We start from the raw sequence: 24,947 nt of genomic DNA on the forward strand, positions 1-24,947 counted from the left end.
CACTTTTTGAGGGAACAACCATTTGTATTCATGTCTGTAACCTTAGTAGACATCATCAGTTGCATTCATTCAAATAACAAGTGTACGGATATTGTACTGTACATTCAATGACTAGAAAATAATCATTATGTACTGTGAGTGTCTTGTTGAATGATTTCCCATATTTCCCTTTGTATACTGTGGTTCTTTGACAAAGGATGACTTAAGCCAAGCCAAGCTCAGAATTTTAAGCTGATTTTACAATGAATGTTACAATGTTGCAGTATCTCAATTGCATCTCAAGATGTATTCTATGTCATCCTCTCCATCCCCAAATTCCTGAACTCACTACTGGCAAGCCTTGGCAGCGGAAGAATGCCTCTCATCAGTGCTTCCCATAAGGCCATCCAGTGATCTCGAAGAGCATTTCCTAAGAGCAAATGTCCATGCTTGCCATTGTTTCAAATGTTGCATCAATGAGTTTGACTCAGCCCAGATGCAGCCCTGAATTACGCTGAAAAGTTCACTAACAATTCAGTGGCCATCAGCATCAGATTCAGGATGTCTCACACATACCCCCCAGAGTCTTCCAGAGGACGATCTGCCTCGTGTCAGCTGCCTCCTCTGTGATTCTGATGGGCCTGCTTTACATGTGGCCCATCCATTGTGCCTGGGACAACTTTGCTTCAAGGTAACCCACCGCTGTGGTTCTTTGGAAGGCATTTCACCTGTTTCAGACAGGCTTCCCATTGGGACTGAGCTCCAGAAGGAAGGTTGCCATGATAGATGCATCCAACTGTAGAAGGGCTCTTGGTCCAGCCTGGAGCAATGGCGTAACATCAGCTTCTTGAGATGATGACATATTTTCTAGCCCTAAAAACTTTTTCATGTGCCAGGCAGACTGAACCAAGAAGTGGAAAAGATGAAAACTGCCTCCCTCAAGCAAGGGGCATGATCCTTCATTTTTGACTCCTTCTTGGGAGTCTTTACAGCTGTCTGTAAGGGTGATTAATAATATTTTGGAGTCTACAATACCTAAAAAATACCTCTTTACCATCAAGTGGTTAATAATTTCTAACTAGTATACCACACGGATGCTGCACGCTGGTGGTGGTTGAGGAGACCCCCCCCCCCCTCTATGTAAAGCACTATTTAAATGCACTATTTAAATGTAAGTTATTATTATTATTATTATTATTATTATTATTATTATTATTATTATTATTATGCCATCCATGTTAGTTTGGGCCTTCAAACCAAGACACAGCTATCTGTCTAAAGTGTTCTCCACTCTGTCCAGAGCACAAGTCATCACCCCTCTAGCTCTTGCTAACCAAAAGCAATTTACTTTGCCTGGTTCAGGCTCTTAGAATATAAGTAGAGTGCTCTAGCCACTTCTGGCATTTAGAGCAGCTCTAGTATGCTTCAGAAGCCACTATAAAGGATATGAAGCAGAGACCATCCTGCTGAATAGTTGACACTGCAGCCTTGGTTTACATCTCAGTGAGCTTACAGTATCCTATTGGAGTGAGGGCCCATTCCACCAGAGGAATGGCTTTCTCCTGAGCATGGTCCAGTGGAGTTTCTGTAGGTGATATTTGCGCAGCTGCCAGGATGGCTTCTCTAAACTTGCTTATAGCATGACACTATTGAATGTGTTTCCTATAAGCATATCAATGGGAGAGACCTGGTTACTGAAATAATCTTGGTTCCCAGAGATAAGTGAACCAGCATTTTGTAGGCTGCTGTGCTATAAGGCTGCATGTGAGTTGATGACAGTCGCTATCATTTGAACAATTCTGATGAAATGCATCTACACGGGCGTGAAAAAATCAGGCGTCAGTATCAGAGTAAACATGAGTTTCTCCATAAGCATCAGTGATGCGCGGGTTGATCCGAAATGAGCAGACGCCTGCGGTCACTGCAGTCACCGTGGTTACCCACGGTTACGAGTTAACCAAAAATATTTTTAATGATATTCGGGTTGCGGTCAGTCGAGTCGTTTGAAATAAAGATGCCAATTAAACCTTTGTAATTTATATAGTACTAGACACAATTTTGAAATACATAGGCCTACACTTTATTGGCTGAATAACTGGTGCGATTATAGAGTGACCACCTGTCTCACTTTACATTGTACTGTACAGCAATTTTACCCTTTGTCCCGCCTCACGCAAATTCAGCATCTGTCCTGCTTTTTCATTCAACCCTGCCTAATAAATACACGGAAACATCCTTAGGTGTAGTGTTAACTTATGTCCAATAGTTCAGAGGAGAGCAATAAAAGAGTTAGCCGATAGGCTCAGTCGTACGTCAATCAAACTGTTGACTGGTGTACGAATGTCTCCTCAACATTGTCAACAATCTCAAATAGGAGTGCGTGCGCGCTGTTAGGTCAGGTTAAGCAGTCATGGCCAGTGTGGCCACGAAAAAGAGAAGATGCACTTTTAATAGCGAATGGACCACAATTTACTCTTGGTTAAGACCTGTAGATGGCGAAGCAGAGAGAGCTTTTTGCATTTTATGCAAAAGCAGTTTTTCTATGGGACATGGTGAAGAATACGACGTGAAGCGACATGGCTGCATATCTCTCTACCGACTGCAGTAACAAGTTTGACCCAGTAATTTTTCCAGATTCTGAAATAGCTAAGAAAAAAGCTGTAGAAACTTTGGGTGATATTTTGGATCGGGTAGTGCCTTAATCTTTTAGTCGGTGGGTTTAAAAAGAAATATAGGCAATATATTACAGAAAGCTTGAAATGTCTAAAGTAAGTAAGTCCAAGTAAGTTTTAAACAAATATATTCAAATCAAATTAAATAGGCTACTCTCTTATTATGTAATCCATATGAAATGTGCATTTCTCTATGGCGTTCATGGCGAGTCCGCAATGTCAACTTCATCTTAGCAGGGACACAGAAAACACCAGTTTATTACTAAACAATTAAATGTCTCCTTGCTAATTTAGACACATTCATAATCATTACCGGTTCTTTGTGGCAAGCCTTATGTGTGCGGTCATAACGCTTATTATCCTGTAGTCTATAGCATATTTAAGTAATTAAATTAATATAAAGGGGCAACCCATTGTACTACTTTGTAAAAAAATGTAGGTCAGGAAGCAGGTTGTGTACAATATTTTATTTTTATTTTTTTGCGGTCCGAGTTGCGGGCGGGTTAATTGAAACCATTGGTCGGGTGCGGGCTGTTTATACATTGACCTGCGCATCACTGATAAGCATATCAACACAACACTTGTTCAATATCTCAGGAAACTGAGGTTACATCAGTTAGAAGAGCATTTCAGCTTTACCTGACTTGAAACATGAGATGCACAAACATTACATCACTGTGAAATATGCCACAGTATGAGTACAGTAAGAGTGATATGTGTTATTATCGAACAGTAAAAAGGGTTTTTGTTGCTACACGGAAACATCTGAAGTGTCTGAAGCTGTATAAATGTTTACATTACAGTTTTATTCTTGAATTTTAAACAGAGCAAAGATTGAAAACAGAACACCTAAAACAGCAAAGTTAGTCTTTATATGTTGAGAAAGCCTACTTTATAAGTTCTGAATAAACGTTTTAAAAGATTTTACATCTAAAGGTTAATAGGACTTAAGTACAGAGGGGTTTGTTGACCAGGGTAGAAGAACAGCCAGGATGCATTAACTGTTTTTCAAATTCAAATTTCTTTGAATTACAATTCAGAAAATTAGATCTACTCTAAGGAATGTGACAATGTTCACATGTGCCAAATATAGACACACACGGACAAACAAACATATATACTGATAGCTAACATTACAAGTCTGAATAGCTCCTGTGTATTGCATTCATGTGTTTGTGAGCATGCATCTTTCTGTCTTTCTGTGCCCATTCATACGGCACATTTAACCTGTGTACTGTGCAGGCCCTGCCATGTTGATGGCCTCCTCTATTGCTACTCGGACTACTGCGCAGTGTTAAGACGTACTCCCTCTCAGCCGTGTGTCTTAATTTGATTCATTAAAAATCTATTTCAACCATGGTCAACCATTGCTGTACTGTGGGGTGTAATAGCGCAACACATAATCACCATGGGGGAAAAAATTTGAATGGATTAACTTTCCACCGCTTTCCTGCTTGGAGGCGCGACCACGGAGACCATAACATCTGAATATTTACTTTATATAGCTTAAGTCAACATTGAACATAAGGGACATTTCCATGGTTACTCATCCAAAATATGGGGAAATTTTAACATTAATCTTTCTGTTGTTATCCCTCTGCTGACATCAAAAAATCATTAACGTTAAGCTAGTTAAGCTAGTTGTGATGCTAGGTCTGACATGACTTTGCTTACAGATTGGCATGAGATCGTGCTCTCACAACAACCATGCTATCTTAAAAAGCCCAACGCCACGCTAAGTTTCGCTAGAAGGGCAAGAGGGTTGTAACAGGACAACAGTACATAGACTGACAGGTCCGATGGAAGGGCTAACGGGATATTTTAGAGGAAAATACTAAAACGGGAAGACAGCGGGAAAAGAGCTCAAATACGTGAGAACCCTGAAAAAAAAATGGGAGGGTTGACAGCTACTAACTACAATTTTTAAACACATAGTTAAAAGTCGATGTGTGGATGGTTCTTAGAACAAATGGTTACTAAACTAGCAGCTAGGTGGACCACAGCTCACCTTTGTCCGGATTACTGTACTGTTTTTTTTTTTTTTATGATCTGCAGCTCCTAAACCCATCTGTTTGTGAACCACACATGAGACTCCAATGATGTGTAGCATCAGAACTGTTCTGAAGTGTAGGCGCTCACAAAACAAACAAGGTAGCTGAAGATATCTGTAATGCAAAAGTGCGGCAGCAAGTCGTCGTCGGTGCTCCACTTTTTCTTTGGAAATTTTATATGGATCCAAAATGTTAATAGTGCCGATATTGTCCACATACCGGTCCGTGGCATCCCTATTTAGCATATCCCTTTCTCCCAACTCTGCTTCTTCTTGTCGACTTGTCCCAGAATGCAACGCAATGCCCAAGCCCTATAAGCAATATAAGCACCTGCATAGGACCCCCCACCACCAGGGGGACCCCGTGTGAGGAGTTCAGACAGCAATCACAAGGCGAGATGATTGTGGAGATGGCAACAGCAGACCTGGGGCCCATTCTTCGTACGTCTCTTATTACATCCGAGATCAAATGACACATCAAAGATGATATCATTGCGCTAATCAGGATCTGGCTAATTAGTTTTCTCGAACGTACCTGTTGTTGATGATTAGTAAGGCTGGATTGAGTTATCTAAGATAATTGTGCATTCATGGTGTGGTTTAAAAGGGGTTATGTATCGATACTCAAAACCATGATCAGCAGTGCAGTAACTGGCTGACGACATGGTAATGACATCATATAATTAAAAATTATACCTGACGGACAACTTGCCAAATTTCTGGACTTTTTTAAGGCAACAGCCAAGCAAACAAAACTACATAAATGTTATAATAGATAAATGAAATGTGCACAGTTTTTATATTTTTACATAATTCCCAATTATTTAGTAATAATAGCTGTGCAGTCTTTACATTTTTATTTCAATGTAGCAATTAGCTATTCATTTAATTTTATATTTGGACAGATTTGTTACGTGACAGCATTAATGAAAGTTTCTTAAGGGTCAAGATCATGTTATGTACATCTCCTGTGCTCCTTCAAGCAACTCTTATAATAACAGTCATCACTCTAAATTATGCATGACTCTATTAACTGAATAGCATGTGTGTAAGACTCTAATACAATTATGAAGTAATAATTTTATGACGAATAAATATTTCAGTGAGTAAAACTGGCTGTTATGGACTACACAGCATTTGTATATGATTTTTAAATACGTTTTTAAATTATTATTCACCCCGTCACTATATATATATATATATATATATATATATATATATATATATATATATATATATATATATATATATATATATATATGATGACGGAAATCCTTATATTATACCTCTTTTCTATGCAAATGGTGAGTCGATGGCACAGCCGACAAGGAGTGTGTTTTGTTTGCATGAATGTTTTGCCCTCCCTCCCTGATTAGTTTGGTCTACTCCATTGGATATCTTGAAACACTTCCCCTTACACGTCATCTAATTTAAAGAGAGAGAGGGACAGGTTTATCCAGGCACAGCAAATTTCTCTGAGCAGCAGGCCTCTGTATATGTTCACTTAAAACATAACCGTGTGTACGAGAATACTTGCAGAGACAATTATTTTGAGATAATTGTGTGTGTATGTGTTCATTCAGAAGTTACGATAAGCTCCGAACGTGCGCGAATTGTTTAAAACGCTATCTACAAGATTTAGAAACAAGTGCAACAAGTGCAAATACGATCAATTTCACAACTTCAAGCAAATGAACAACGCAAATCAAGTTAGGAATTTTACATCACTATTCACGATAGCCCATCGGGCAGAGCGGTGATATGTTTTGGAACCCGACTGGAAAACACAATAGCCCCAGGACATCTGGCTAGTTATTTTACGAGCCCTGCACCTCAGATCTATAAAGTTTGTGAACCATTGGTTTCCACACTGGTTGCGTTCAACAAAATAAATGATTATTTTAAAAGATTGTCTCAAAAGAATCATCTGTTCACGAATCGGATCATTAACTTGTATTACCAAGTCAAAGATTATCTTGAATAAATAAAGACTTCAAATTCATCTGTAAAGCACATAAAGCTATTGTTTGGGTATACAGTTTGAAGATTTTAACCAATAGAGCAACTGATCTAAAGCCATCATTGGGTGGATTACAAAATCATAGCCAGACCAACAAGAACAGTAGTTATTAACAGTGAGACACAGAGGACTTTGACTTGAGAGGTGGGACCTTTGGAGTGAACATTTGAGTAAACCTTACGCTACATATCAACATAGATTTAAAACACACATCATATAGTAAAACTATAAAAAGCTACTTGCTGAATGATATAGTTTCAAGATAGTACAAATTATAAAACAGGATTAATGCATTTGAAAAATTTAATATGTGCATGCAAAAATTGTTGTTGTTGTTATTTATCATTATTACACAGCTCTATGGAATACTTGATTCTGATTGGTCAGTCGTGACATTCCAAGGTATGTTATCCCTGGATAACAACCTGTAAAAGCGAATAACACAGCAGTCGGCTCTGTACTCTTGCTTGAACTATTTTTTTTTCTTGGTGGAAGCTTTGCGTTTGTTTAGCTAATAAAATACTAAAACTTGATTTAAAATGGTGTACAATTGTTTCATTATATCATCCTGGTATCGTGGACTAGCTCTCGTTTTATACAAACCCAGCTGCTGCCATTTTGCTACAATTATTTTGTATGCTGTAATGGAGTATAAGAGAACTAACAAACTGGTAAGGTTTTAATTTTTTTTTTCGTCTTAATTATTTTATTGCCTTAATTATTTTGTGGTGAAATGTTATGTAATACGTGGTTTGCCTGCACCGTTTGCCTTAAATATCTGTTTAGTTTGCTAGTCTCACAGCTGCTGTCATCACGGAAGCTTTGCATTCAAATATTTGAATTCAAATGAATATTTCGTGTCTAATTATTTATGTGGCAAGTAGCCATGTTATAAGCCACTTCGTGTCGGGGTCCTGATCACCCTCTCAGGGTTTATTCTGCGAGAACAACCGCCTAGATGTACATTATCCGTTCCTTATTATATTTATTATACTAACATGAAAGTGATTTATCCAGTTTACCTTTCATATACACAGTGTCCTAATATTCTGTAGTTTGCACTTTTTCTGTGTGATTTTATGTCTGACTTTCCTGGCTTCAAAGCAGTGAAAATACTTTCCAGTCTCACTCACATACTTGCCCAGTCTAAAGCAATGGCCAATAAAAGACATCAAATAAAAGTCTACAATTTGGCAAATAATGAACAGTGAATAACAATATCCTCAAAAAATAATAATGGGGGAGGGGTGATTTAGTAAACAGATTGGATTATTATTAAATAATAATTCAATTGAGAATGATAAACATATTCATCACAACTTTTAAAAGGAAATGATGGATTACTTTTTGTCTAATTCATATTTTGCATATCAGATGACACATTTCCTTTAGTACTGCAAATAATGACCTTTGATCGTACACTTTGATAAACTTCCTTAGCAATGATTGACATAACCACAGCAAATAACTAAAAACTGAATCATCAAAAACACAACAACCTGAATACCAGTATATGATGTCATATGCATCAAATAGTAACCAGGATGGAGCATACAAAATATTCAGATGCTCCCAAAAGTACAAAAACCATCAGCTGTCAGTGATTAGGAATAAATAATGCACAAAGACATATCTTTTGAAAGGTTACTGGTCCAGTGGCATCTATTGTACTTTTTTTTCCTTCTTCTCAGAGAGTGTCCAAATAACTCCTCCAGACAGTATTGCCATTAATAGACTTAAAAGGTTAGTTTAGGGATTAAAGTGATTATTACACTTAGAATATGGATATTTTTCTAACAAAAATGCATCGATTAACTAAAGGAGGACTTTGTTCACCCCCCTGAGCTGTGTGAGACACTTTTTATAAAGGATGTGTGCTTTTTATTTAACTTATTTTGGACTGAAGCACTGCAACACCCGCTGAGTGGCATTAAACCGCTTGAAAGATCAAAATCTATATTTAATATAACTCCGACTGGTAGAAAGAAGAAAGTCATATACATCTAGGATGACCTGGATGCTGGATTAGAATGGCTAATTTAAATTTTGGGTGAACTAACCCTTTAATGTTTCATGTATATACAGTACATGTACATGCTAAATTTATGTACATACATGCTATTAATGTTGTAGTTCATCTCTTTAATCTCTTCTAAAGAAGCACAATCACTTTATATGTTTACGTATTTTAATTAAGTACAGTTAGGCTTCCATTTTTACCATATTAAATGTATGTGTATGTGTGTGTGTATATATATACATATATATATATATATATATATATATATATATATATATATATATATATATATATATATTGATCAGCGTTTATATATAAATAAAAGCCTAAATTAAATCTGTTCATAAATTTTGTTTCTTTGGAAGACTTGGATTAAACAACTTGGTTCAAATGGATTATATTTAGCTACTATGTAATTAATATGCACAAAGGGTTTGTGTTAATTAAATGTATGATCGAAAAAAGATGAAGGAATATTTTAAAGTAGAAATATCTTTTTTTTTTTTTTTTTATCTTAATCTTAATAGTCATATGCTTTTGGAATAGTAATACGGTAAGTAAACGTTGACAGGTTTTTCATATTTGGGTGGATTATAAGATTATTAAACAATCGAAAATTATTAAAGTTTATACTGGAATATGCACAAAAAACCATCTAGCCAACACAATTAGAAATTCTAAACCATACATTTATGACATTTGATTAAAATACCAATAATAATTAAAGTAAAAATAAATAAATGTCTATAATAAAACAAAAGTGTTTTAGCACTTGGCAGGTGAAAGAATGTGCAAGTGGAATAATCTTTATAAGATTAATAGGACCTCATAGTTTTTCTTAATTAAATATAGTAACTAACTTAATAAAAAAAAAAAAAAAAAAAATCTAAACTTTATTTATAAAACAATTGATTATAATTATTTTTTTTTATTTTTATTATTTGCATGTTAGTCTATCAAGTTTTGCGACATTCAACGACACTAAGATATGACATGTCACAAAGACTTCCTTCTTCCTAGAAAGGTCAGGTAGTCAAACTGGATCTTCAGCCAACTGGTGAGCACCGGCAGACAAAAGAGCTTTTTAACTCCCTCTTCAAACACTACTGTACATTTTACATTTACGTCTGACAAATGCAGTGTTTAAAACAAAAGTATAATCTCATTAATTTGTCAATTTAACAGCTGCCTCTTTTGTCAATGAAAAACACATTTTAGACGATCATCTACATTCTTCACAGATCAATGAATACAGACCCACCTCTATAATTCAAATGTAGTCCCTCCTGTCTTCAAAGGTTTTGGACATTAATGTCTTTTCTTAATCTAGCCAACAAGTTTCGATTATGAATACTCACAACAGACTTTCAATGTGTCACCTGATTCTAGAGAAAACTATGTGATATCTGACACTCCTTGTGCTTGTGCAGGAGTTTGTCCCATGTGACTTTACAAGGGGTGGAGTCTGGAGAAAGGTCCACCAGTAATGGTGGAGCTGTTATCATGTGACAATATGCACCAGTGCACCCAGGCATTGCATGTCACCTGGCAGGTGTGTTTTGAATGGGTGTGTGTGTGCACTTCTATTATTCCTGGAGTATCTACTTTCTTTGCAAATGAGGTAACTGAACAAGTCAAGTCAAACAGTAACGGAGATGACTGAGACTTTCTATATGTAAAGTGTAAGCTTTCAACTGAGGGTTGAAATGCACTGTGGCCTTTTTTCTTTTTTTTGCTTTCAATTCAATATATTAAGCTTACCAAGAAAAAAAGACAGATACACAAATCCATGTTTCAGTACAGTATCCATTGCCTTTTCCCTTCCTTTTATTGTAAAAGCAGGACCTCTAAAACCTTTAATTAGAGTGTTAAAAAAACATGTCAAACAAAAAATGTCATGGGCTACACACACACACACACACACACACACACACACATACAGCAACTAAATATGAATGTCACTACTATACTGAGTGCTTAATTGTGTTCTGTTCCGAGACACTAGAAATTTCACAGAGGTACTTAACTCACTTCCAGATTTCACTTCCAGTCCTGGGGTACCAATGTTCTGAACATTTTTTATGTCTCTCTTATCTGACACTCTTGGTTAAGTTCATGGATCTCACTCCTAATGAGGTGATGATCTGAATCAGGTGTGTTACATAAGAAAGATTTAAAAACAGAACCTCAGTACTGTGCATGTGTCTCAGGCCATCTGTCAGGGATGGACACTTATGAATATGTAATTCCCTGCTGGTTAATTAAAGATGAAGTTTGAGGAATAATCTGATGTAAAGTTACAAAATTCGGTCCTACTTCATATTACGTATCTTATGTGTAAATTATGTGTCAATTTAGGGACAGGTCTGGTGGTCTGGTTAGGTTTAAAGGATAGAGGTAGAATCAACAGTGTAATTACAGATGTAACTGTCACTGTCAATTACAGATGCAACATGTGTCACTAACCATCCTGTATGTTGGATTTATCGTTGTATGGATTTCTTAAAGAATGTTAAACCTTCTTCATCATCTTTTTGCATGTTCATCGACAACAGTAAATCATGACAGAATATCTGACCACTACAATGAAAACATTGGACGAACACACCTGTCCCACTCCTGACCCAGAGATGGCTCCTCCCTCCATCATTCCCTGGGAATCTAGTCATCCTTCTCCCAGTCATCCTTCCACCTCCAGAACCTCCTCCTGCCTGTCTGTTCCAGACCTTCACTATTCCTTTTAGCCACCCCTCCATGAGATTGAACCTACAAAAGGGTAAAGAAATTGAATTAATCTGAACTCTGCAAATATATCCTTGGTGTTATGAGAGAACTGGTGAAATAAACTAATGCTACAATATTCCATGCATCTCTACGATAAATGAATCCAGGGGGATATGATGTGCTTATCAGGGCAGTTAGTGATAACAGTCTCTGAACAATCCTGGTATGCTTCTTTTGGTTCTTGTCCTGCTCTATTTGCCAAAATTGTTTAAATTCAGAGCAAAATTCATTCATAATAATTTTACAGGTGATACAGTATATATATATATATATATATATATATATATATATATATATATATATATATATATATATATATATATATAAATGAAAATATAACTTAATTTGCTTGGTATACTTAGTATACTTAGATATATCATTTCCTGTTGGCAGCAGGCGGCGCTATACTTATAATTGAATATTGGCCTTTAGTTGTGTTCAGGCCAGTACTCTTATAAAACATTTGATGTTTGGGTCAGATTGGGAATTGTATGCATGAGTTACAACAACTTCCTGTTTCATAGTATTAATAGCATCATTTAGCACATAGTAAGTGTTGCTAGAATGTTTGAAAATATTTCTAGCATGATTAGCACACAATGGCATATTTTACTGTGTTGCAAATAGTGAATAACAGTTTTAAAAATACCACTTCCTGTTACCAACAGATGGTGCTATGACTAGAATCGAATACGGGCATGTTTATGTGTTCAGGACAGGACTCTCATCAAACTCGTTCAATTTGGGGCAGATTGCACACTGTATGCCTGAATTACGGTAACTTCCTAGTTCACTGCAGTAATATGATGCTTTAACATTTAGCTAAGTGTTGTTTCTAGCATGCTGCCATTGCTTTTTCACTTGCTGGCACTTTTTAATATGTTACTAGGAGTCCATAACAGTGTTACACATGACACTTCCTGTTAGCTGTTACCTACTACATTTTTCACTACATTAGTAGCATGCTTTAGCACTTAGCCAAGTGTTGCTAGCATGTATTAATATGTATCTAGCATGATGCCAGCTTATTTAACACTTGTTGAAACTTTAATATGTTCCTAGGACAAAGGTCTTATGATGACCCTCAATAAATTTGAAGACAATCCAATTAAAACTGTAGTAGGAGTTGAAATGGCAAAAACAGCACAAAAATCATACAAGAAATTAAAAATAACTTACTTCATGTTGGGTTTTGGGTTCCACTCTGGGAAAATCAGCACTGGATAGCCGACCTGTCACAGATGCTCAGTTTACCGGTCTCAAACAAAGGCTTTCGAAGTGGATTGTGGATGCAATCCAGCTAGCCTACTCTTCTTTGGGCCTGCAAAGCCCAATTTGAGTAAGAGCCCATTCAACGAGAGCAGTGTCTACATCGTGGGCATTGTCTAGTGGTGTGACTATCACAGAAATGTGTGCGGTGGCTGTCGCCATCCACATTTGCAAGATTTTATAATCTAGATGTCCCGGCACTTCATGCTAGGGTACTTTCTGTGTAAAGGTCACCTTTTTGTTCCTCATTTGCATTATCTTGGCCATTCTTTGCCCAAGACTCAAACTCTGCTAATATGCACCCGGTCCCTTTGGTACTGAGGCGATACGAACACGGGATGATCAGGCTAGGCCAGACGTATCCTCATTGATCTTATGGTGCTCCTAATTGTTATTGTCATTGTAACAAACAAATCTCCATATTCATCGGGAAGAAGGAGGCGGGAACCGGCGCACAATCAAAACTCATTTTAATATTCAAAAGTAAATACAAAACGGCGCACCAGCCCCTCACGGACGACTGGTGCGCATAAATAAAAACCAAAACATAAAGTAATGTCCCAGGCCTGGTCCTCTCTCGTCCTTCACGGTCGTCACTCCAGTTTTATATCCTTCCATCTCCTACGTGGGACTCGATACTAGCGGTGGGGCTCAGGTGTAGCTCATCTCAAATCACTACACCTGGCCTCACTCCTCGTTCCCACGCCTCTCGGCCCCGCCCCACTCGCCACATACCCCCATCGCCCCTCGCAGGCCGGGGGGTACTCCCGAGACTGCGCTCTACTCCCCCCCCCCCCCCTTCCCTCCGGGGGAGACCGCTCACGGGGACCTGCGGGAACCTGGGGGTAGGACAGACGAGGCGAGAGAAAAGGAGATGGAAGGAGGAGCGACAGGGACGAGAGAGGGGAGAGAGAAAAAAAAAAAAAAAAAAAAAAAAAAAAAAATCCGGTTCCCAGACGCACTGCTGCTCGGCCCTCCACCGGCTGGGTGATCTCCTCCGCGGTGCCCGGCGGTGGCACTGGACGGCCCTCGGCGGACGGCACGACACTCCTCCGCCGCCCGGTGGACGGCGACGGCTCCTCCGATTTTGGGCAGCGGCAGGAGTCCCCCGTTCCCTGCCCCTCCGGATTCCGTCACGGAGGCGGCAGGCTCCGGCCCCCTGGCGAACGGCGCCGACTCCTCCGCTCCCTCACGGACGGCAGCCGCCCCTCCTTGTCGTGGGCGGTCGGCAGGGAGCTCGCCCGTCCCCGGCAACTCGCTCCAGCCCACCGCCTCGAGCGTCAATGGCGGCACGTACCTCGCCAGCTCGAGGGCACCGCGGATTCACCACAGCGGCGAGGGATCTTCAGCAGCGCGTCCCTCCTTCTCCCGGGCTTCGGCACCACTGTAACAAACAAATCTCCATATTCATCGGGAAGAAGGAGGCGGGAACCGGCGCACAATCAAAACTCATTTTAATATTCAAAAGTAAATACAAAACGGCGCACCAGCCCCTCACGGATGACTGGTGCGCATAAATAAAAACCAAAACATAAAGTAATGTCCCAGGCCTGGTCCTCTCTCGTCCTTCACGGTCGTCACTCCAGTTTTATATCCTTCCATCTCCTACGTGGGACTCGATACTAGCGGTGGGGCTCAGGTGTAGCTCATCTCAAATCACTACACCTGGCCTCACTCCTCGTTCCCACGCCTCTCGGCCCCGCCCCACTCGCCACAGTCATATCTTGGTATCACATATCAAGTAGGATTGCTTTGGTCGTCCCCCCTTCTTAGCATGACGTGATTGAACTGGGTTCCCATAAGCGTCTTCGACGCAGTATGAGTGAAGTATTGAAAGGGAACGTACTCGGTTACTAACATAACCTCGGTTCCCTGAAATATGGGAAAGAGTACTGCGTTCCTTGCCATGCTAAAAGGCTGCACGACTCAGTCTTCGTTTCAGTCGAAGAAATCTGAATTCCTGTGGCGAAGCGGGCAATGTATAGCCAGATTCCCTGCCCATTTTGGCGGGCTTTGGCGGGCTCCGTGCCATAGGTTCCTGCAGCACCGCTGACGAACCATTGGTTTGTTTTAATAGCACTGCACGAACCAATGGCTGTGCAGTTTCACTGCGTGATTGAATAAGGCTTCAGTTCAGGAGAAAAAATGAGTTTTTCCCATAAGCGTCTTTGACGCAGTACTCGTTCCCGTATTTCAGGTAATCGAGGTTACGTTAGTTAATGTCTGCCTTAAGTCTGGAACTCATGGACATCATCAGAGACTTGAGTTCTTCCTTTGTAATTCTTTGCCAGTCTTTACTGCACCTGACTTCAGTTTTTGGGTCTTTCTGCCTTTAGTTTTGTCTGCAGCAAGCGAAATACATGCTCAATTGAAAAATTAGAAGATTGACTTGGCCATTGCGGAATACCCTGCTGAAAACCCCACTATTTAATTTCTTATCACCTGCGTAAGGCATGTTTTGCATGCTGGGACCAGCATGGGATGCTGGTTGCCGGTTTGCTGGTCCCCAGCATCGGATGCTTGTTGCTGGTTTGCTGGATTCCAGGATGGTAATCTGGTGTGCTTGTGGACCAGCATAAGGTATGTTTTGTGTGCTGAGACCAGCTTGGGATGCTGGTGTGCTTGTGGACCAGCATTTGAGAGCTGGCATAATACTGGCAAGACCATATCTAAACTTTTGAAAACTGGTTAGTGTTTGTAGCTTAAGACCAAGACAATATTCAAAATAAATGTAATTAATTTAATAAATAAAAACAGGTTAGTGCTTACATGTTTACACTATAAAATCCCCAGTGTTAAATGCTCAGTTTTCATATGATCCTGATCTATAGAGAGTAAAAATATGGTGATTACTGTTGCCTTAAGTTGGGCACTTGACCATTTACTTTGGTTGAATTAACTCTGTCTCAGCAATTTTGAAAAAAGTGCTCACTATCATCATTTTCAATATTTCATGGTCTGCACACACACACTCACACACACACACACACACGCACACACACACATACACACACACACACACACACACAAAACTTTTTTAACTTCAAAATCAGTTCTACACTATACCAGCCTAAACACTACTTGGAATCCATGCTGGTTTATGCTGGATTTTTCAGAAGGGTATTCCACGTTTCACCTTAAAAAACTCCTGGGTTACTTTTACTGTACTTTTTTGGGTAATCGTCCATTGTTCTATGAAGTTCCGCCAAATCAACTTTTCTCCATTTGACTGAATTTAGACAGAGAGCATAGCCCTTTAGTCTCCTGCTTCTCAAACTTGTCTTACAATTGTATCCTTTAAAGCTTTAAAAGAGATCTCAACAATATCACACACTCAGCTAAGATATTTTTCCTTGAATTAATCAGGAAAAAAATCAGACTGCATACAGGCAGGTTTAGCTTATGGGTCTGTCATGTGATGAATGAACAACTCAAAAAACCGAAGACTCATGAGATGAACTAATCAACTCTCTTTCTGGCTCAAGAATGCTCTGACTGAAGCAGGTGAACTACTAGACTAATTCTAGTACAGAACGCAACTTAACAAATCACTCCCCGAGACGACTCGTTTTTCCCGAGTCACATTTAAAGATCTGTCTTTATTGTGCCGTGTAAACAACGACAACATTGCACTTGGAAATGTGGACTACAGCCCTTTGGGATGTCACAATATTATGAATTATTAAATTAATTCTTAAAATTATTCTGACCAGCACTCAAAATTAAACAAAAAGTTAAAATGTCAAATAAATTAAGAGATGTTAAGGGGGGGGGGGGGGGGGTGAGTTTTTTACTCTGTTAAAGAGTTGGATTCCCATGCTAAACATGGACAAAGTTTCAAAAATTAAGTTGTACGTTTGAAGAAGTATTTCTGTTCCAAAAATACTCCTTCTAGTTTGTCACAAGTTTCGGAAAGTTTTTTTTCGAGTATGGCTCTGTGTGACGTTAGATGGAGCGGAATTTCCTTATATGGGTGCTAAGGGCACGTCTGCCGGAAGGGCGCGCGCTCCTGTATAGCAGAGCACAGAGAGGCTGAGCACAGACAATCACTGATCAGAGCGAGAGCGTCGCGAAATGTCACAAAAGAAGTGTGTTTTTGGTTGCCAGTGCAAGACAACCCTGCACAGATTACCAAAGAAAAAACAGCATTAAGGGACCAGTGGATGGAGTTTATTTTTACAGAGCATCAACGGAGTTGTGCAAGTGTTTGTGTTTGTTCCATGCATTTCGAAGATGCTTGTTTTACAAACAAGGCCCAGTTTGACGACGGATTTGCGTATCATTTATTTCTTAAGGATGATGCAATCCCAACGAAAAAGGGTCACGATCGTGTGTTGGAACCGCAGGCGGTGAGTAAAACTGCTTAAAATATCTCTGCCTCCTTGTTAGTGCGTCCGCCTCCCATGCCGGAGATCGAGTTCGAGCCCCGCTCGGAGCGAGTCGTTGCTGCAGCTGCTCTCGTTCAGTTTCAGCCTCGGGATCTGATTCTGGATCATAAATAAACGGCTGAATCCGACTGATAGCCATGGTTTGTTTTGGATGATGTTTTTTTCCTCAAGGTAATGTCACAGCTTCCAAACGCTTTCAACGCAAAAGCCTACTGGCGTTCGTGATTCTTTAGCTCCGCCCACACGTCACGCCTCCAGTCGGTCGTGTTTTTCCGGGAAAAATCGGTACAGACTATCTTTCTCTTATGAATATAATAAAACTAAAGACTTTTTGGAGTTATGAAGGATGCAGTACTACTCTATAGGTACTTAAGATTAACAGGATATTGAGTGAAAACGAGCATTTCACCCCCCCCCCCCCCTTTAACTGCATGAAAAGTGACAAAATGTATTAAAATAATTTAAATTCATACATTACATATAAATAGGCTAGTGACAATGCCCCTGAATTTTCGAGATACCCCTACCGGAGGTAGAACTAAACCCAACAATGTTTTTCCTCATCTCTAAGGTCTCCCATATATGAAATGGATTCTTGGCTAAAAAATTTTTACTGCTAAGATTGTTAAATTAACAGATATTGTTATACACCACAAAACCAATAAAGGACTAAAATATAGCCTGTCCGTATGGGAGTTAAGGCATATAAACTAATGCAGATCAATCACACAAGCTCTGAGAGCTTTGAAACTTGACATGTTTGTAGTCAGGAAGTTGATTTAACTACTAGAAAAGACTGGATGTGAATATCTTGATGTATGGAATAAATAGACACATGTAAACACATATCTAAAATAAGCGGACATGCACAAATTCAATATCTATGCAGAATGTTTTCATTTACTTTGTGCTTGCTTTGCCTGGCATTATCATAGAAACACATATGATGGCTTGTTGGAAAGGTGGGGTTGTGCTGAATCCAGCAATACCAAATATGTAAATATATAATAAAAGAGAAGTGTTCTGTCACTCAATGTATGAGGTGTCCAAAATGAATGAAAATGGAACACTGACATAATTGAGTCCAAACCCATTCATTATCAGTGGTGAGAAGAATGTTGAGAAATTCAAATATAAGAGACATCAAAAAATATTTAATATGGCACCTTGTACTATATGGAAACAAAGATTGAAATCAAAAGATAACACCTTACCATAGCACAAACAGGAGACCAGGAGTTTTAACTTAATGAACTTTTTAATAAAACTATAACTTAACTTCACACAATACAACTTAAATTACTGTCTTAAATAAAACAAATGGCAATCTAACTAAAGAAACAAACACTCTTCAGGGAAATGAGCCCTGTCTTCTCAGGCTGTTTAGTTTATTTTCTAGCAGCAACCATTTGGAACATCAACTGCTTTTGGTAACCATTGGAGAAGGGTCTGGCCGCAGACTTGCACTTGCACTCTCAGACACTGCTTCTGCTAGCGACGTCACTTGCAGTCTTTATTTTTTATTTTGTTCTATTTATTGATAACTTTTTGTTTGATTTTCCCAACATTTTATAACAGTTGCCATGTGGCGAAGACAAGAAAAAATAAACTAAATTACAATGTCAATTGCAATCGCTACTTGCACTCTCCGCTACCTGTGACTTCACTTGCAATCAACACAAATCGTGCATGTTGCCAATGGAGACGAGACGCTGTGGTTGTGATTAAACGATTAAAACTAATTTAGTACTTTAACGTACAGTGTCCTGCAAGAAAAAGACAAGCACAGACCTTGGCCACAGAACAGCAGAATATGAACGCAATGCACAAAGTCTTTCATTAAGCTTTTCGTTAAAAACTAACACTTAATATGGCATAATGTATTCAGACACATTAAGTTCAATTAAAAGATCAAATTCGATATATAGTTATTATTCAATGTACTGCAAGTCAAGCAGATGGCTATGAACACAATGTGCAAACTTTGTCCTCCCATACAACATAACACTTAATGTGGCCTAATAACAGACTAAGATAATAAAGACAATTTAGTAGGCCTAGGCTAGCCTATATGTCTTGTTGTTGACTCTAAGTATATACAGACCAGCAAATATGAACGTGCATTATGCATTAAGTGATTGTTTAATTGTACATTAAACGTTTTCCTCCTATAGAAAATCATTATAAATAAAACACATAATGTAGGTTAATGGACAAAGACAGTGAAATAAACAAGTTGTAGACAGTTTATTCTATATGGAAAAATGCTTAATGTGAAACTTTGTGTGTTGCGTTTATTCTGGGCTCACCTGCTTGCCTGTACATATTAGTTATGTATTTTAATAAAGTAGAGAAGCATGAGTTTGGCCTTTCTCATCTATGTCCATTATGCCACATTTTGCGGTATGTGAGGAAAATACTATATACATATTCCTTATATTAATGAACTGTACATTTAATTTGATATTTTAATAGCATCTTAATATATTAAGCCATGTTAAATGTTTTTTTTCTACGCTTAGCTAGAGACTTTGCGCAAACGTTCATATTCTGGTGTTCTGGCCATGGATTTGCCGATCTTGTCTTTTTCTTGCAGGACCCTGTACGTTATAGTACTAAATTATTTTTAATAATTTAATCACCACCACAGCGTCTTGTCTCCATTGGCAACTTGCACGATTTGTGTTGATTGCAAGTGAAGTCACAGGTAGCGGAGAGTTCAAGTAGCAATTGCAAGTGACATTGTAATTTAGTTTCTTTTTTCTTGTCTTCACAACCTGGCTTTATAAAATGTTGGGAAATTCAAACAAAAAGTAATAAAAAAAATAAACAAAATAAAAAATAAAGACTGCAAGTGATGTCACTAGCGGAAGTGCAAATGTCTGAGTGTGCAAGTCTGAGAGTGCAAGTACAAGCCTGCAGCCAGACCCTCTTGAAACATTTTGGGGTCAACCCCCCATGATGTTACAACTGCAACACACCACTCATCCACATTGTCATCAGTGACAGAGTGGGTCATATTTGGACAGTCAGGGCAAGAGCAAAACCCTGTGCAGGTCAAGCCCACGGAAAGACACTGGCATTCGGTGGCATCGGTGCAGTTTCCGCATTTACAGTAGAGGTGGGTGAGGTCTCTAACTCCTTTAGGTGCTGGTGCCTTCTGGAACATCACAGATTAAATGCAGCCACCTTCTCTGAGCCTCCATCCTCTACCAACTGGGTTCCAGAGAAGAGGTTTGGCCAGGTGGCTGTGATGCCACACTGCTGTTTTGTACACGGCTCTCAGCACATGTTGCTGGAAGCCATCTTCTGTTGGGGGTAGATTTGCTGCTGACACCTCAGCTCATCCAGGTTGGTGCTAGGATGCCCATCTTGGTGCCTCTTCTTTGTCTTTCAAGATCTTTGATTGAGTGTTGGTGGTCATATCTATCAAAAACTATAACGACACAGCTGTTACCTTCCTTTCCCATTAAAGTTGCGATCTTTTTCCAGACACACTCACCCAGGTCATTGTACGTTTGAAAGGCTGAATCATTGAGCATTTGAAGAAGATCCATGCCATCAATGATATATGCTGATGGTTCTTTTACACTTGGCAGCTGCTGTTGTCTTCTTTATGCTTCCATCATCAAAAAACAAAGAGGGTGGGACAAAATCATGTTTAATCTGAGATACGAGATTTTTATGACTTGGGAGTGGGGAGATACGAGGTTATGCACTCATTGATAAGAATGATACAGACACAGACGTCGCTGCTGCCAGCAGTGTTCATCAAAGTCTGCGGTCGTGTCGAGCCTTTTGACAAGAGATAAGGCTTTAAGGGGTAACTAAACCCCTGGTCAGAGCCTGACTCCACCCACTGGCAATATTTGAAAAATGCTGAAAAGTGGGCAGAGCACAGCGGAGATAGAGGGGACAAACCAAGGGCAGGGCTGAGCCGGTGGGGCGTGAACCTGAGACCCTCAGTGACAGATTAATTGACAGCTGCTGTTAGAGTCGCTAAAATGGAGAGTGACTCTAGTGACACAAGTAGTTTTGCAACAGAGCGTTCATTTGAAGTAGAGGACTTTTCTCCCCCACCTTCACCTGAAGTGGAGGATGTCGAGGTATCTGAGGACACAAGGCCAGGGCCTGAGCCATATCAATTCAAGCCACTGGCTCAAACTGCGGTCTTAACTCCCGGATTCTGATAGGCATCCGATGATGCTAGCAAAGCAGCCGTGCAAGAGAGAATGGGGCCAGTCTCCGAGTAAGGCACTGCGTCGCTTTTCAGCGTGAGCTGTGTGGAGCATTACAGCTGTGTGGAGATTTACCGAAGCATTACAGCTATGGATTTTTAACAAAACAAGCCTACTCAAATGTATCTAACCTAACGATTTTCATTCGTTATTGTAAGAAATGAAAAAGAGTTATGCAAAGATAGGCTTACTTGGCGCCAGTAGACAGACCTTTTTTCTCCCATAAATAAAACCTGTTAGCCTACTTGCACAGTGCCAACTTTGAGTCAGTAAAATAATAATAAAAACAATAATTTAATACTGGTATCCAAAACATTTAATTCAATACAAGTAGAATTAGAAATTAGATACATTTTAAAACTTCAATGCACATGTATAATAAGCCTAGTAATAATAACCCTAGTACTATTGATCATAACATACTTCTACAGAGACTGGAAAACTGGGTTGGGCTTTCTGGGATGGTACTCAAATGGTTCAGGTCATACTGAGAAGGGAGAGGCTATTATGTGAGTCTATTAGAGCATAAGTCTAAGTGGACGTCCATGACATGTGGAGTGCCACAAGGGTCAATTCTTGCACCGCTCTTGTTTAGCCTGTATATGCTTCCACTAAGTCAAATAATGAGAAAGAACCAAATTGCCTATCACAGCTATGCTGATGATACCCAGATTTACCTAACCTTATCTCCAAATTACTACAGCCCAATAGGAGGATCTTTGATGACATCTTTGTACGCATACGCGAGTGGTTGTGTGGCAACAAAACAAACAGTATGGCGGGCTGTAAAGACGCAAGGAGCACTTTCAAGTGAGTTAAGGCCCGTTCACACCAAGCACGATAACTATAAAGATAACTATAAAGATAACTATAAAGATAACGATATTAGCGTCCACACCAGCGAACGATATTGTCTGTGTATTTTAAGCGGACGCGGCACGTCTGCTGCTTTAAATTCTCGAGCTCATTACAGCAGGATTGATTCTGATTGGTTGGCAATGTTTTGTCGTTCATCAGGGGGAAAAATCGTTCTGAAAGTGATTCTAACGATATCGTTTCTTTATCGTTATAGTTATGGTGTGGACTCTGCTATTCTTTAATATTGAGAACGATTTTTAGAACTATATCTTTATCGTTATCTAAATATCGTCCTTGGTGTGAACGGGCCTTTAGCGGGCAAAATCCTCAATATATAAGCACTTTAACATCTGAAGACCGGAGGAGGTTTGGAGAGAAGCTCAAAATTTGTATTGGTGACAAAATCGAAGCTATTCAAAGCCCATATGAGATCTGGGATGACAAAAAACGTTGGTCCGACTCGCCCGTGTCTTGGCCACCAATCTGGTGGGGAGACATTTATTTTTATTTAATAGAAACCCCTGGACCCTTCACTCATGAAAGATTAAAGGCTTTCAAAAGTCTGAAGGCCTATGATTATTTTGTATCTCGAAAAGTTGGGCCAATCTTTTCTGCCAAACAGAAAGCAGTGATCGTGCTAAAAGCAGAGGTTAGACCTGGCCAAGGAGAGTCACAGCATGATTCGCATCTCCCAATGTTCAATCGCCTAATTGCACGCAACCATTTCTTTCATTTTCGCTATCCTTTTCGGAGGGAATTCAAAAAACTTTTTATCAGGCCCTCAACTAACCGTACAATCGACCACACAGCAAGAGTGAACCATCCTCTTCTCTAAATCCTCCTCCAAACGTGCAAAACAATCAAATTACAGGTATCTAGCGGTGTTTCCTGCCACACGATTCCCATGATGCAACGCGACAAACATAAACAATGACGTCACAAAAGATCCGCCTATTGACTCCCTCTGCCAATGCATTGATAAAATTAATAGTTGGATGTGCCAGAGCTTTCTTCAGCTAAACAAGGAAAAAACTGAAGTCATTGCATTTGGAAACAAAGATGAAGTGTTCAAGGTGAATGCATACCTTGACTCTAGGGGTCAAAAAACTAAAAATCAAGTCAGGAATCTTGGTGTGATTCTGGAGACAGACCTTAGTTCAGTAGTCATGTCAAAGCAGTAGCTAAATCAGCATACTATCATCTCAAAAACATTGCAAGAATTAGAGGTTTTGTTTCCAGCCAAGACTTGGAGAAACTTGTTCATGCCTTTATCACCAGCAGGGTGGACTATTGTAATGGGCTCCTCACCAGCCTTCCCAAAAAGACCATTAGACAGCTGCAGCTCATCCAGAACACTGCTGCCAGGATTCTGACTAGAACCAGAAAATCTGAGCATATCACACCAGTCCTCAGGTCCTTACACTGGCTTCCAGTTACATTTAGAATTGATTTTAAAGTACCTTTACTCGTATTTAAGTCACTAAATGACCTAGGACCGAAATATATTGCAGATATGTTCACTGAATATAAACCTAACAAGAGCACTCAGATCACTAGGATCGAGTCAGTTAGAAATACCAAAGGTTCACACAAAACAAGGGGAGTCCTCCTTTAGTTACTATGTCGCCCGCAGTTGGAATTAGCATCCAGAAGAGATCAGATGTGCTAAAACACTAGTCACATTTAAATCTAGACTCAAAACTCATCTATTTAGCTGTGCATTTATTAAATGAGCACTGTGCAATGTCCGAACTGATTGCACTATATTTTCACTTTTTTTTATGTAAAATCATTTTCTAACTGTTTTTAAATTCATTTTAGTTAAGTAGTTTTTTTTCATAATTTTAAAAGTTTTAAAATTGCTTGTCTTTATTTTTATTATATTTCTTCATGATTATTTTACTTTATTTTATGTAAAGCACTTTGAATTACCATTGTGTATGAAATGTGCTATATAAATAAACTTGCCTTGCCTTGCCTAGTAATAAGTAGACATTTAAAATACATCAATAACTGATATCATAGTTTAAAACAGATAAAATCAGAGTTAAGGCTTGCTTTATGTGTGGCTCGATAAGGATTTCTCAATCGTTGCGACTTTAAATCCTGAGGACACAAAATGCCGTGGAAGTTCCTGCCGCGGAGTTAAGAAGAGGTGGAGTTAAGAGGATTCTAAGACAGTTGAAGTGCCCAATGGAGTTAAGAGATTTGCTCTCAATCTATTTTCAACACTTTAGATTGTTTACCACGTGGGGTTTGACCAATAGCATTGAATTGTGAAAAAATATGAAATAGACAAAGTTTGGACATGCGAGGATTCAGTGATGATATTTTAATAAAGGTGTTCCGTTCCAATGTTAACCTGATTCAATTGGATCTGTGGTTCATATGAATTGTATAATATACTGTGCCTTATGAAATGTATCATTATTAAATGTATCATAAATATAGATCAGCACTTACCTAATGTAAGTTACTTTGCAGTAAACATGAATTTGTCAACATTCTTCTCACCACTGATAATGTGATTTGGACTTGAGGCTATTTTATCCAGCGTTCTTTCATTTTGGACACCTCATACATTGAGTGACAGAACACTTCTCTTTTATTATATATTTACATATTAATAATTTAAGTTGTATTGTGTGAAGTTAAGTTATAGTTTTATT

At 39.1% G+C, this 24,947-nt stretch overlaps 1 protein-coding gene across 14 annotated transcripts in view; it reads right to left on the reverse strand.

Annotated features, from left to right (window-relative positions):
• lima1b (LIM domain and actin binding 1b) overlaps positions 1-10,182 on the reverse strand; it is a 51,615-nt gene extending 41,433 nt beyond the window's left edge. For 13 of the 14 annotated variants that reach the window (XM_052569367.1, XM_052569364.1, XM_052569365.1 and 10 more), the window contains exon 1: positions 10,003-10,155. The gene's annotated coding sequence lies outside the window, so the exon portion shown is untranslated. Of the gene's footprint in view, positions 1-10,002 lie in introns of all 14 variants that reach the window. The other variant, XM_052569357.1, reaches the window with a different exon arrangement.
• Positions 10,183-24,947: the final 14,765 nt, after the last annotated feature.

Source organism: Carassius gibelio, chromosome B11 (assembly GCF_023724105.1).
Source record: "Carassius gibelio isolate Cgi1373 ecotype wild population from Czech Republic chromosome B11, carGib1.2-hapl.c, whole genome shotgun sequence".
Lineage (NCBI taxonomy): Eukaryota > Metazoa > Chordata > Actinopteri > Cypriniformes > Cyprinidae > Carassius > Carassius gibelio.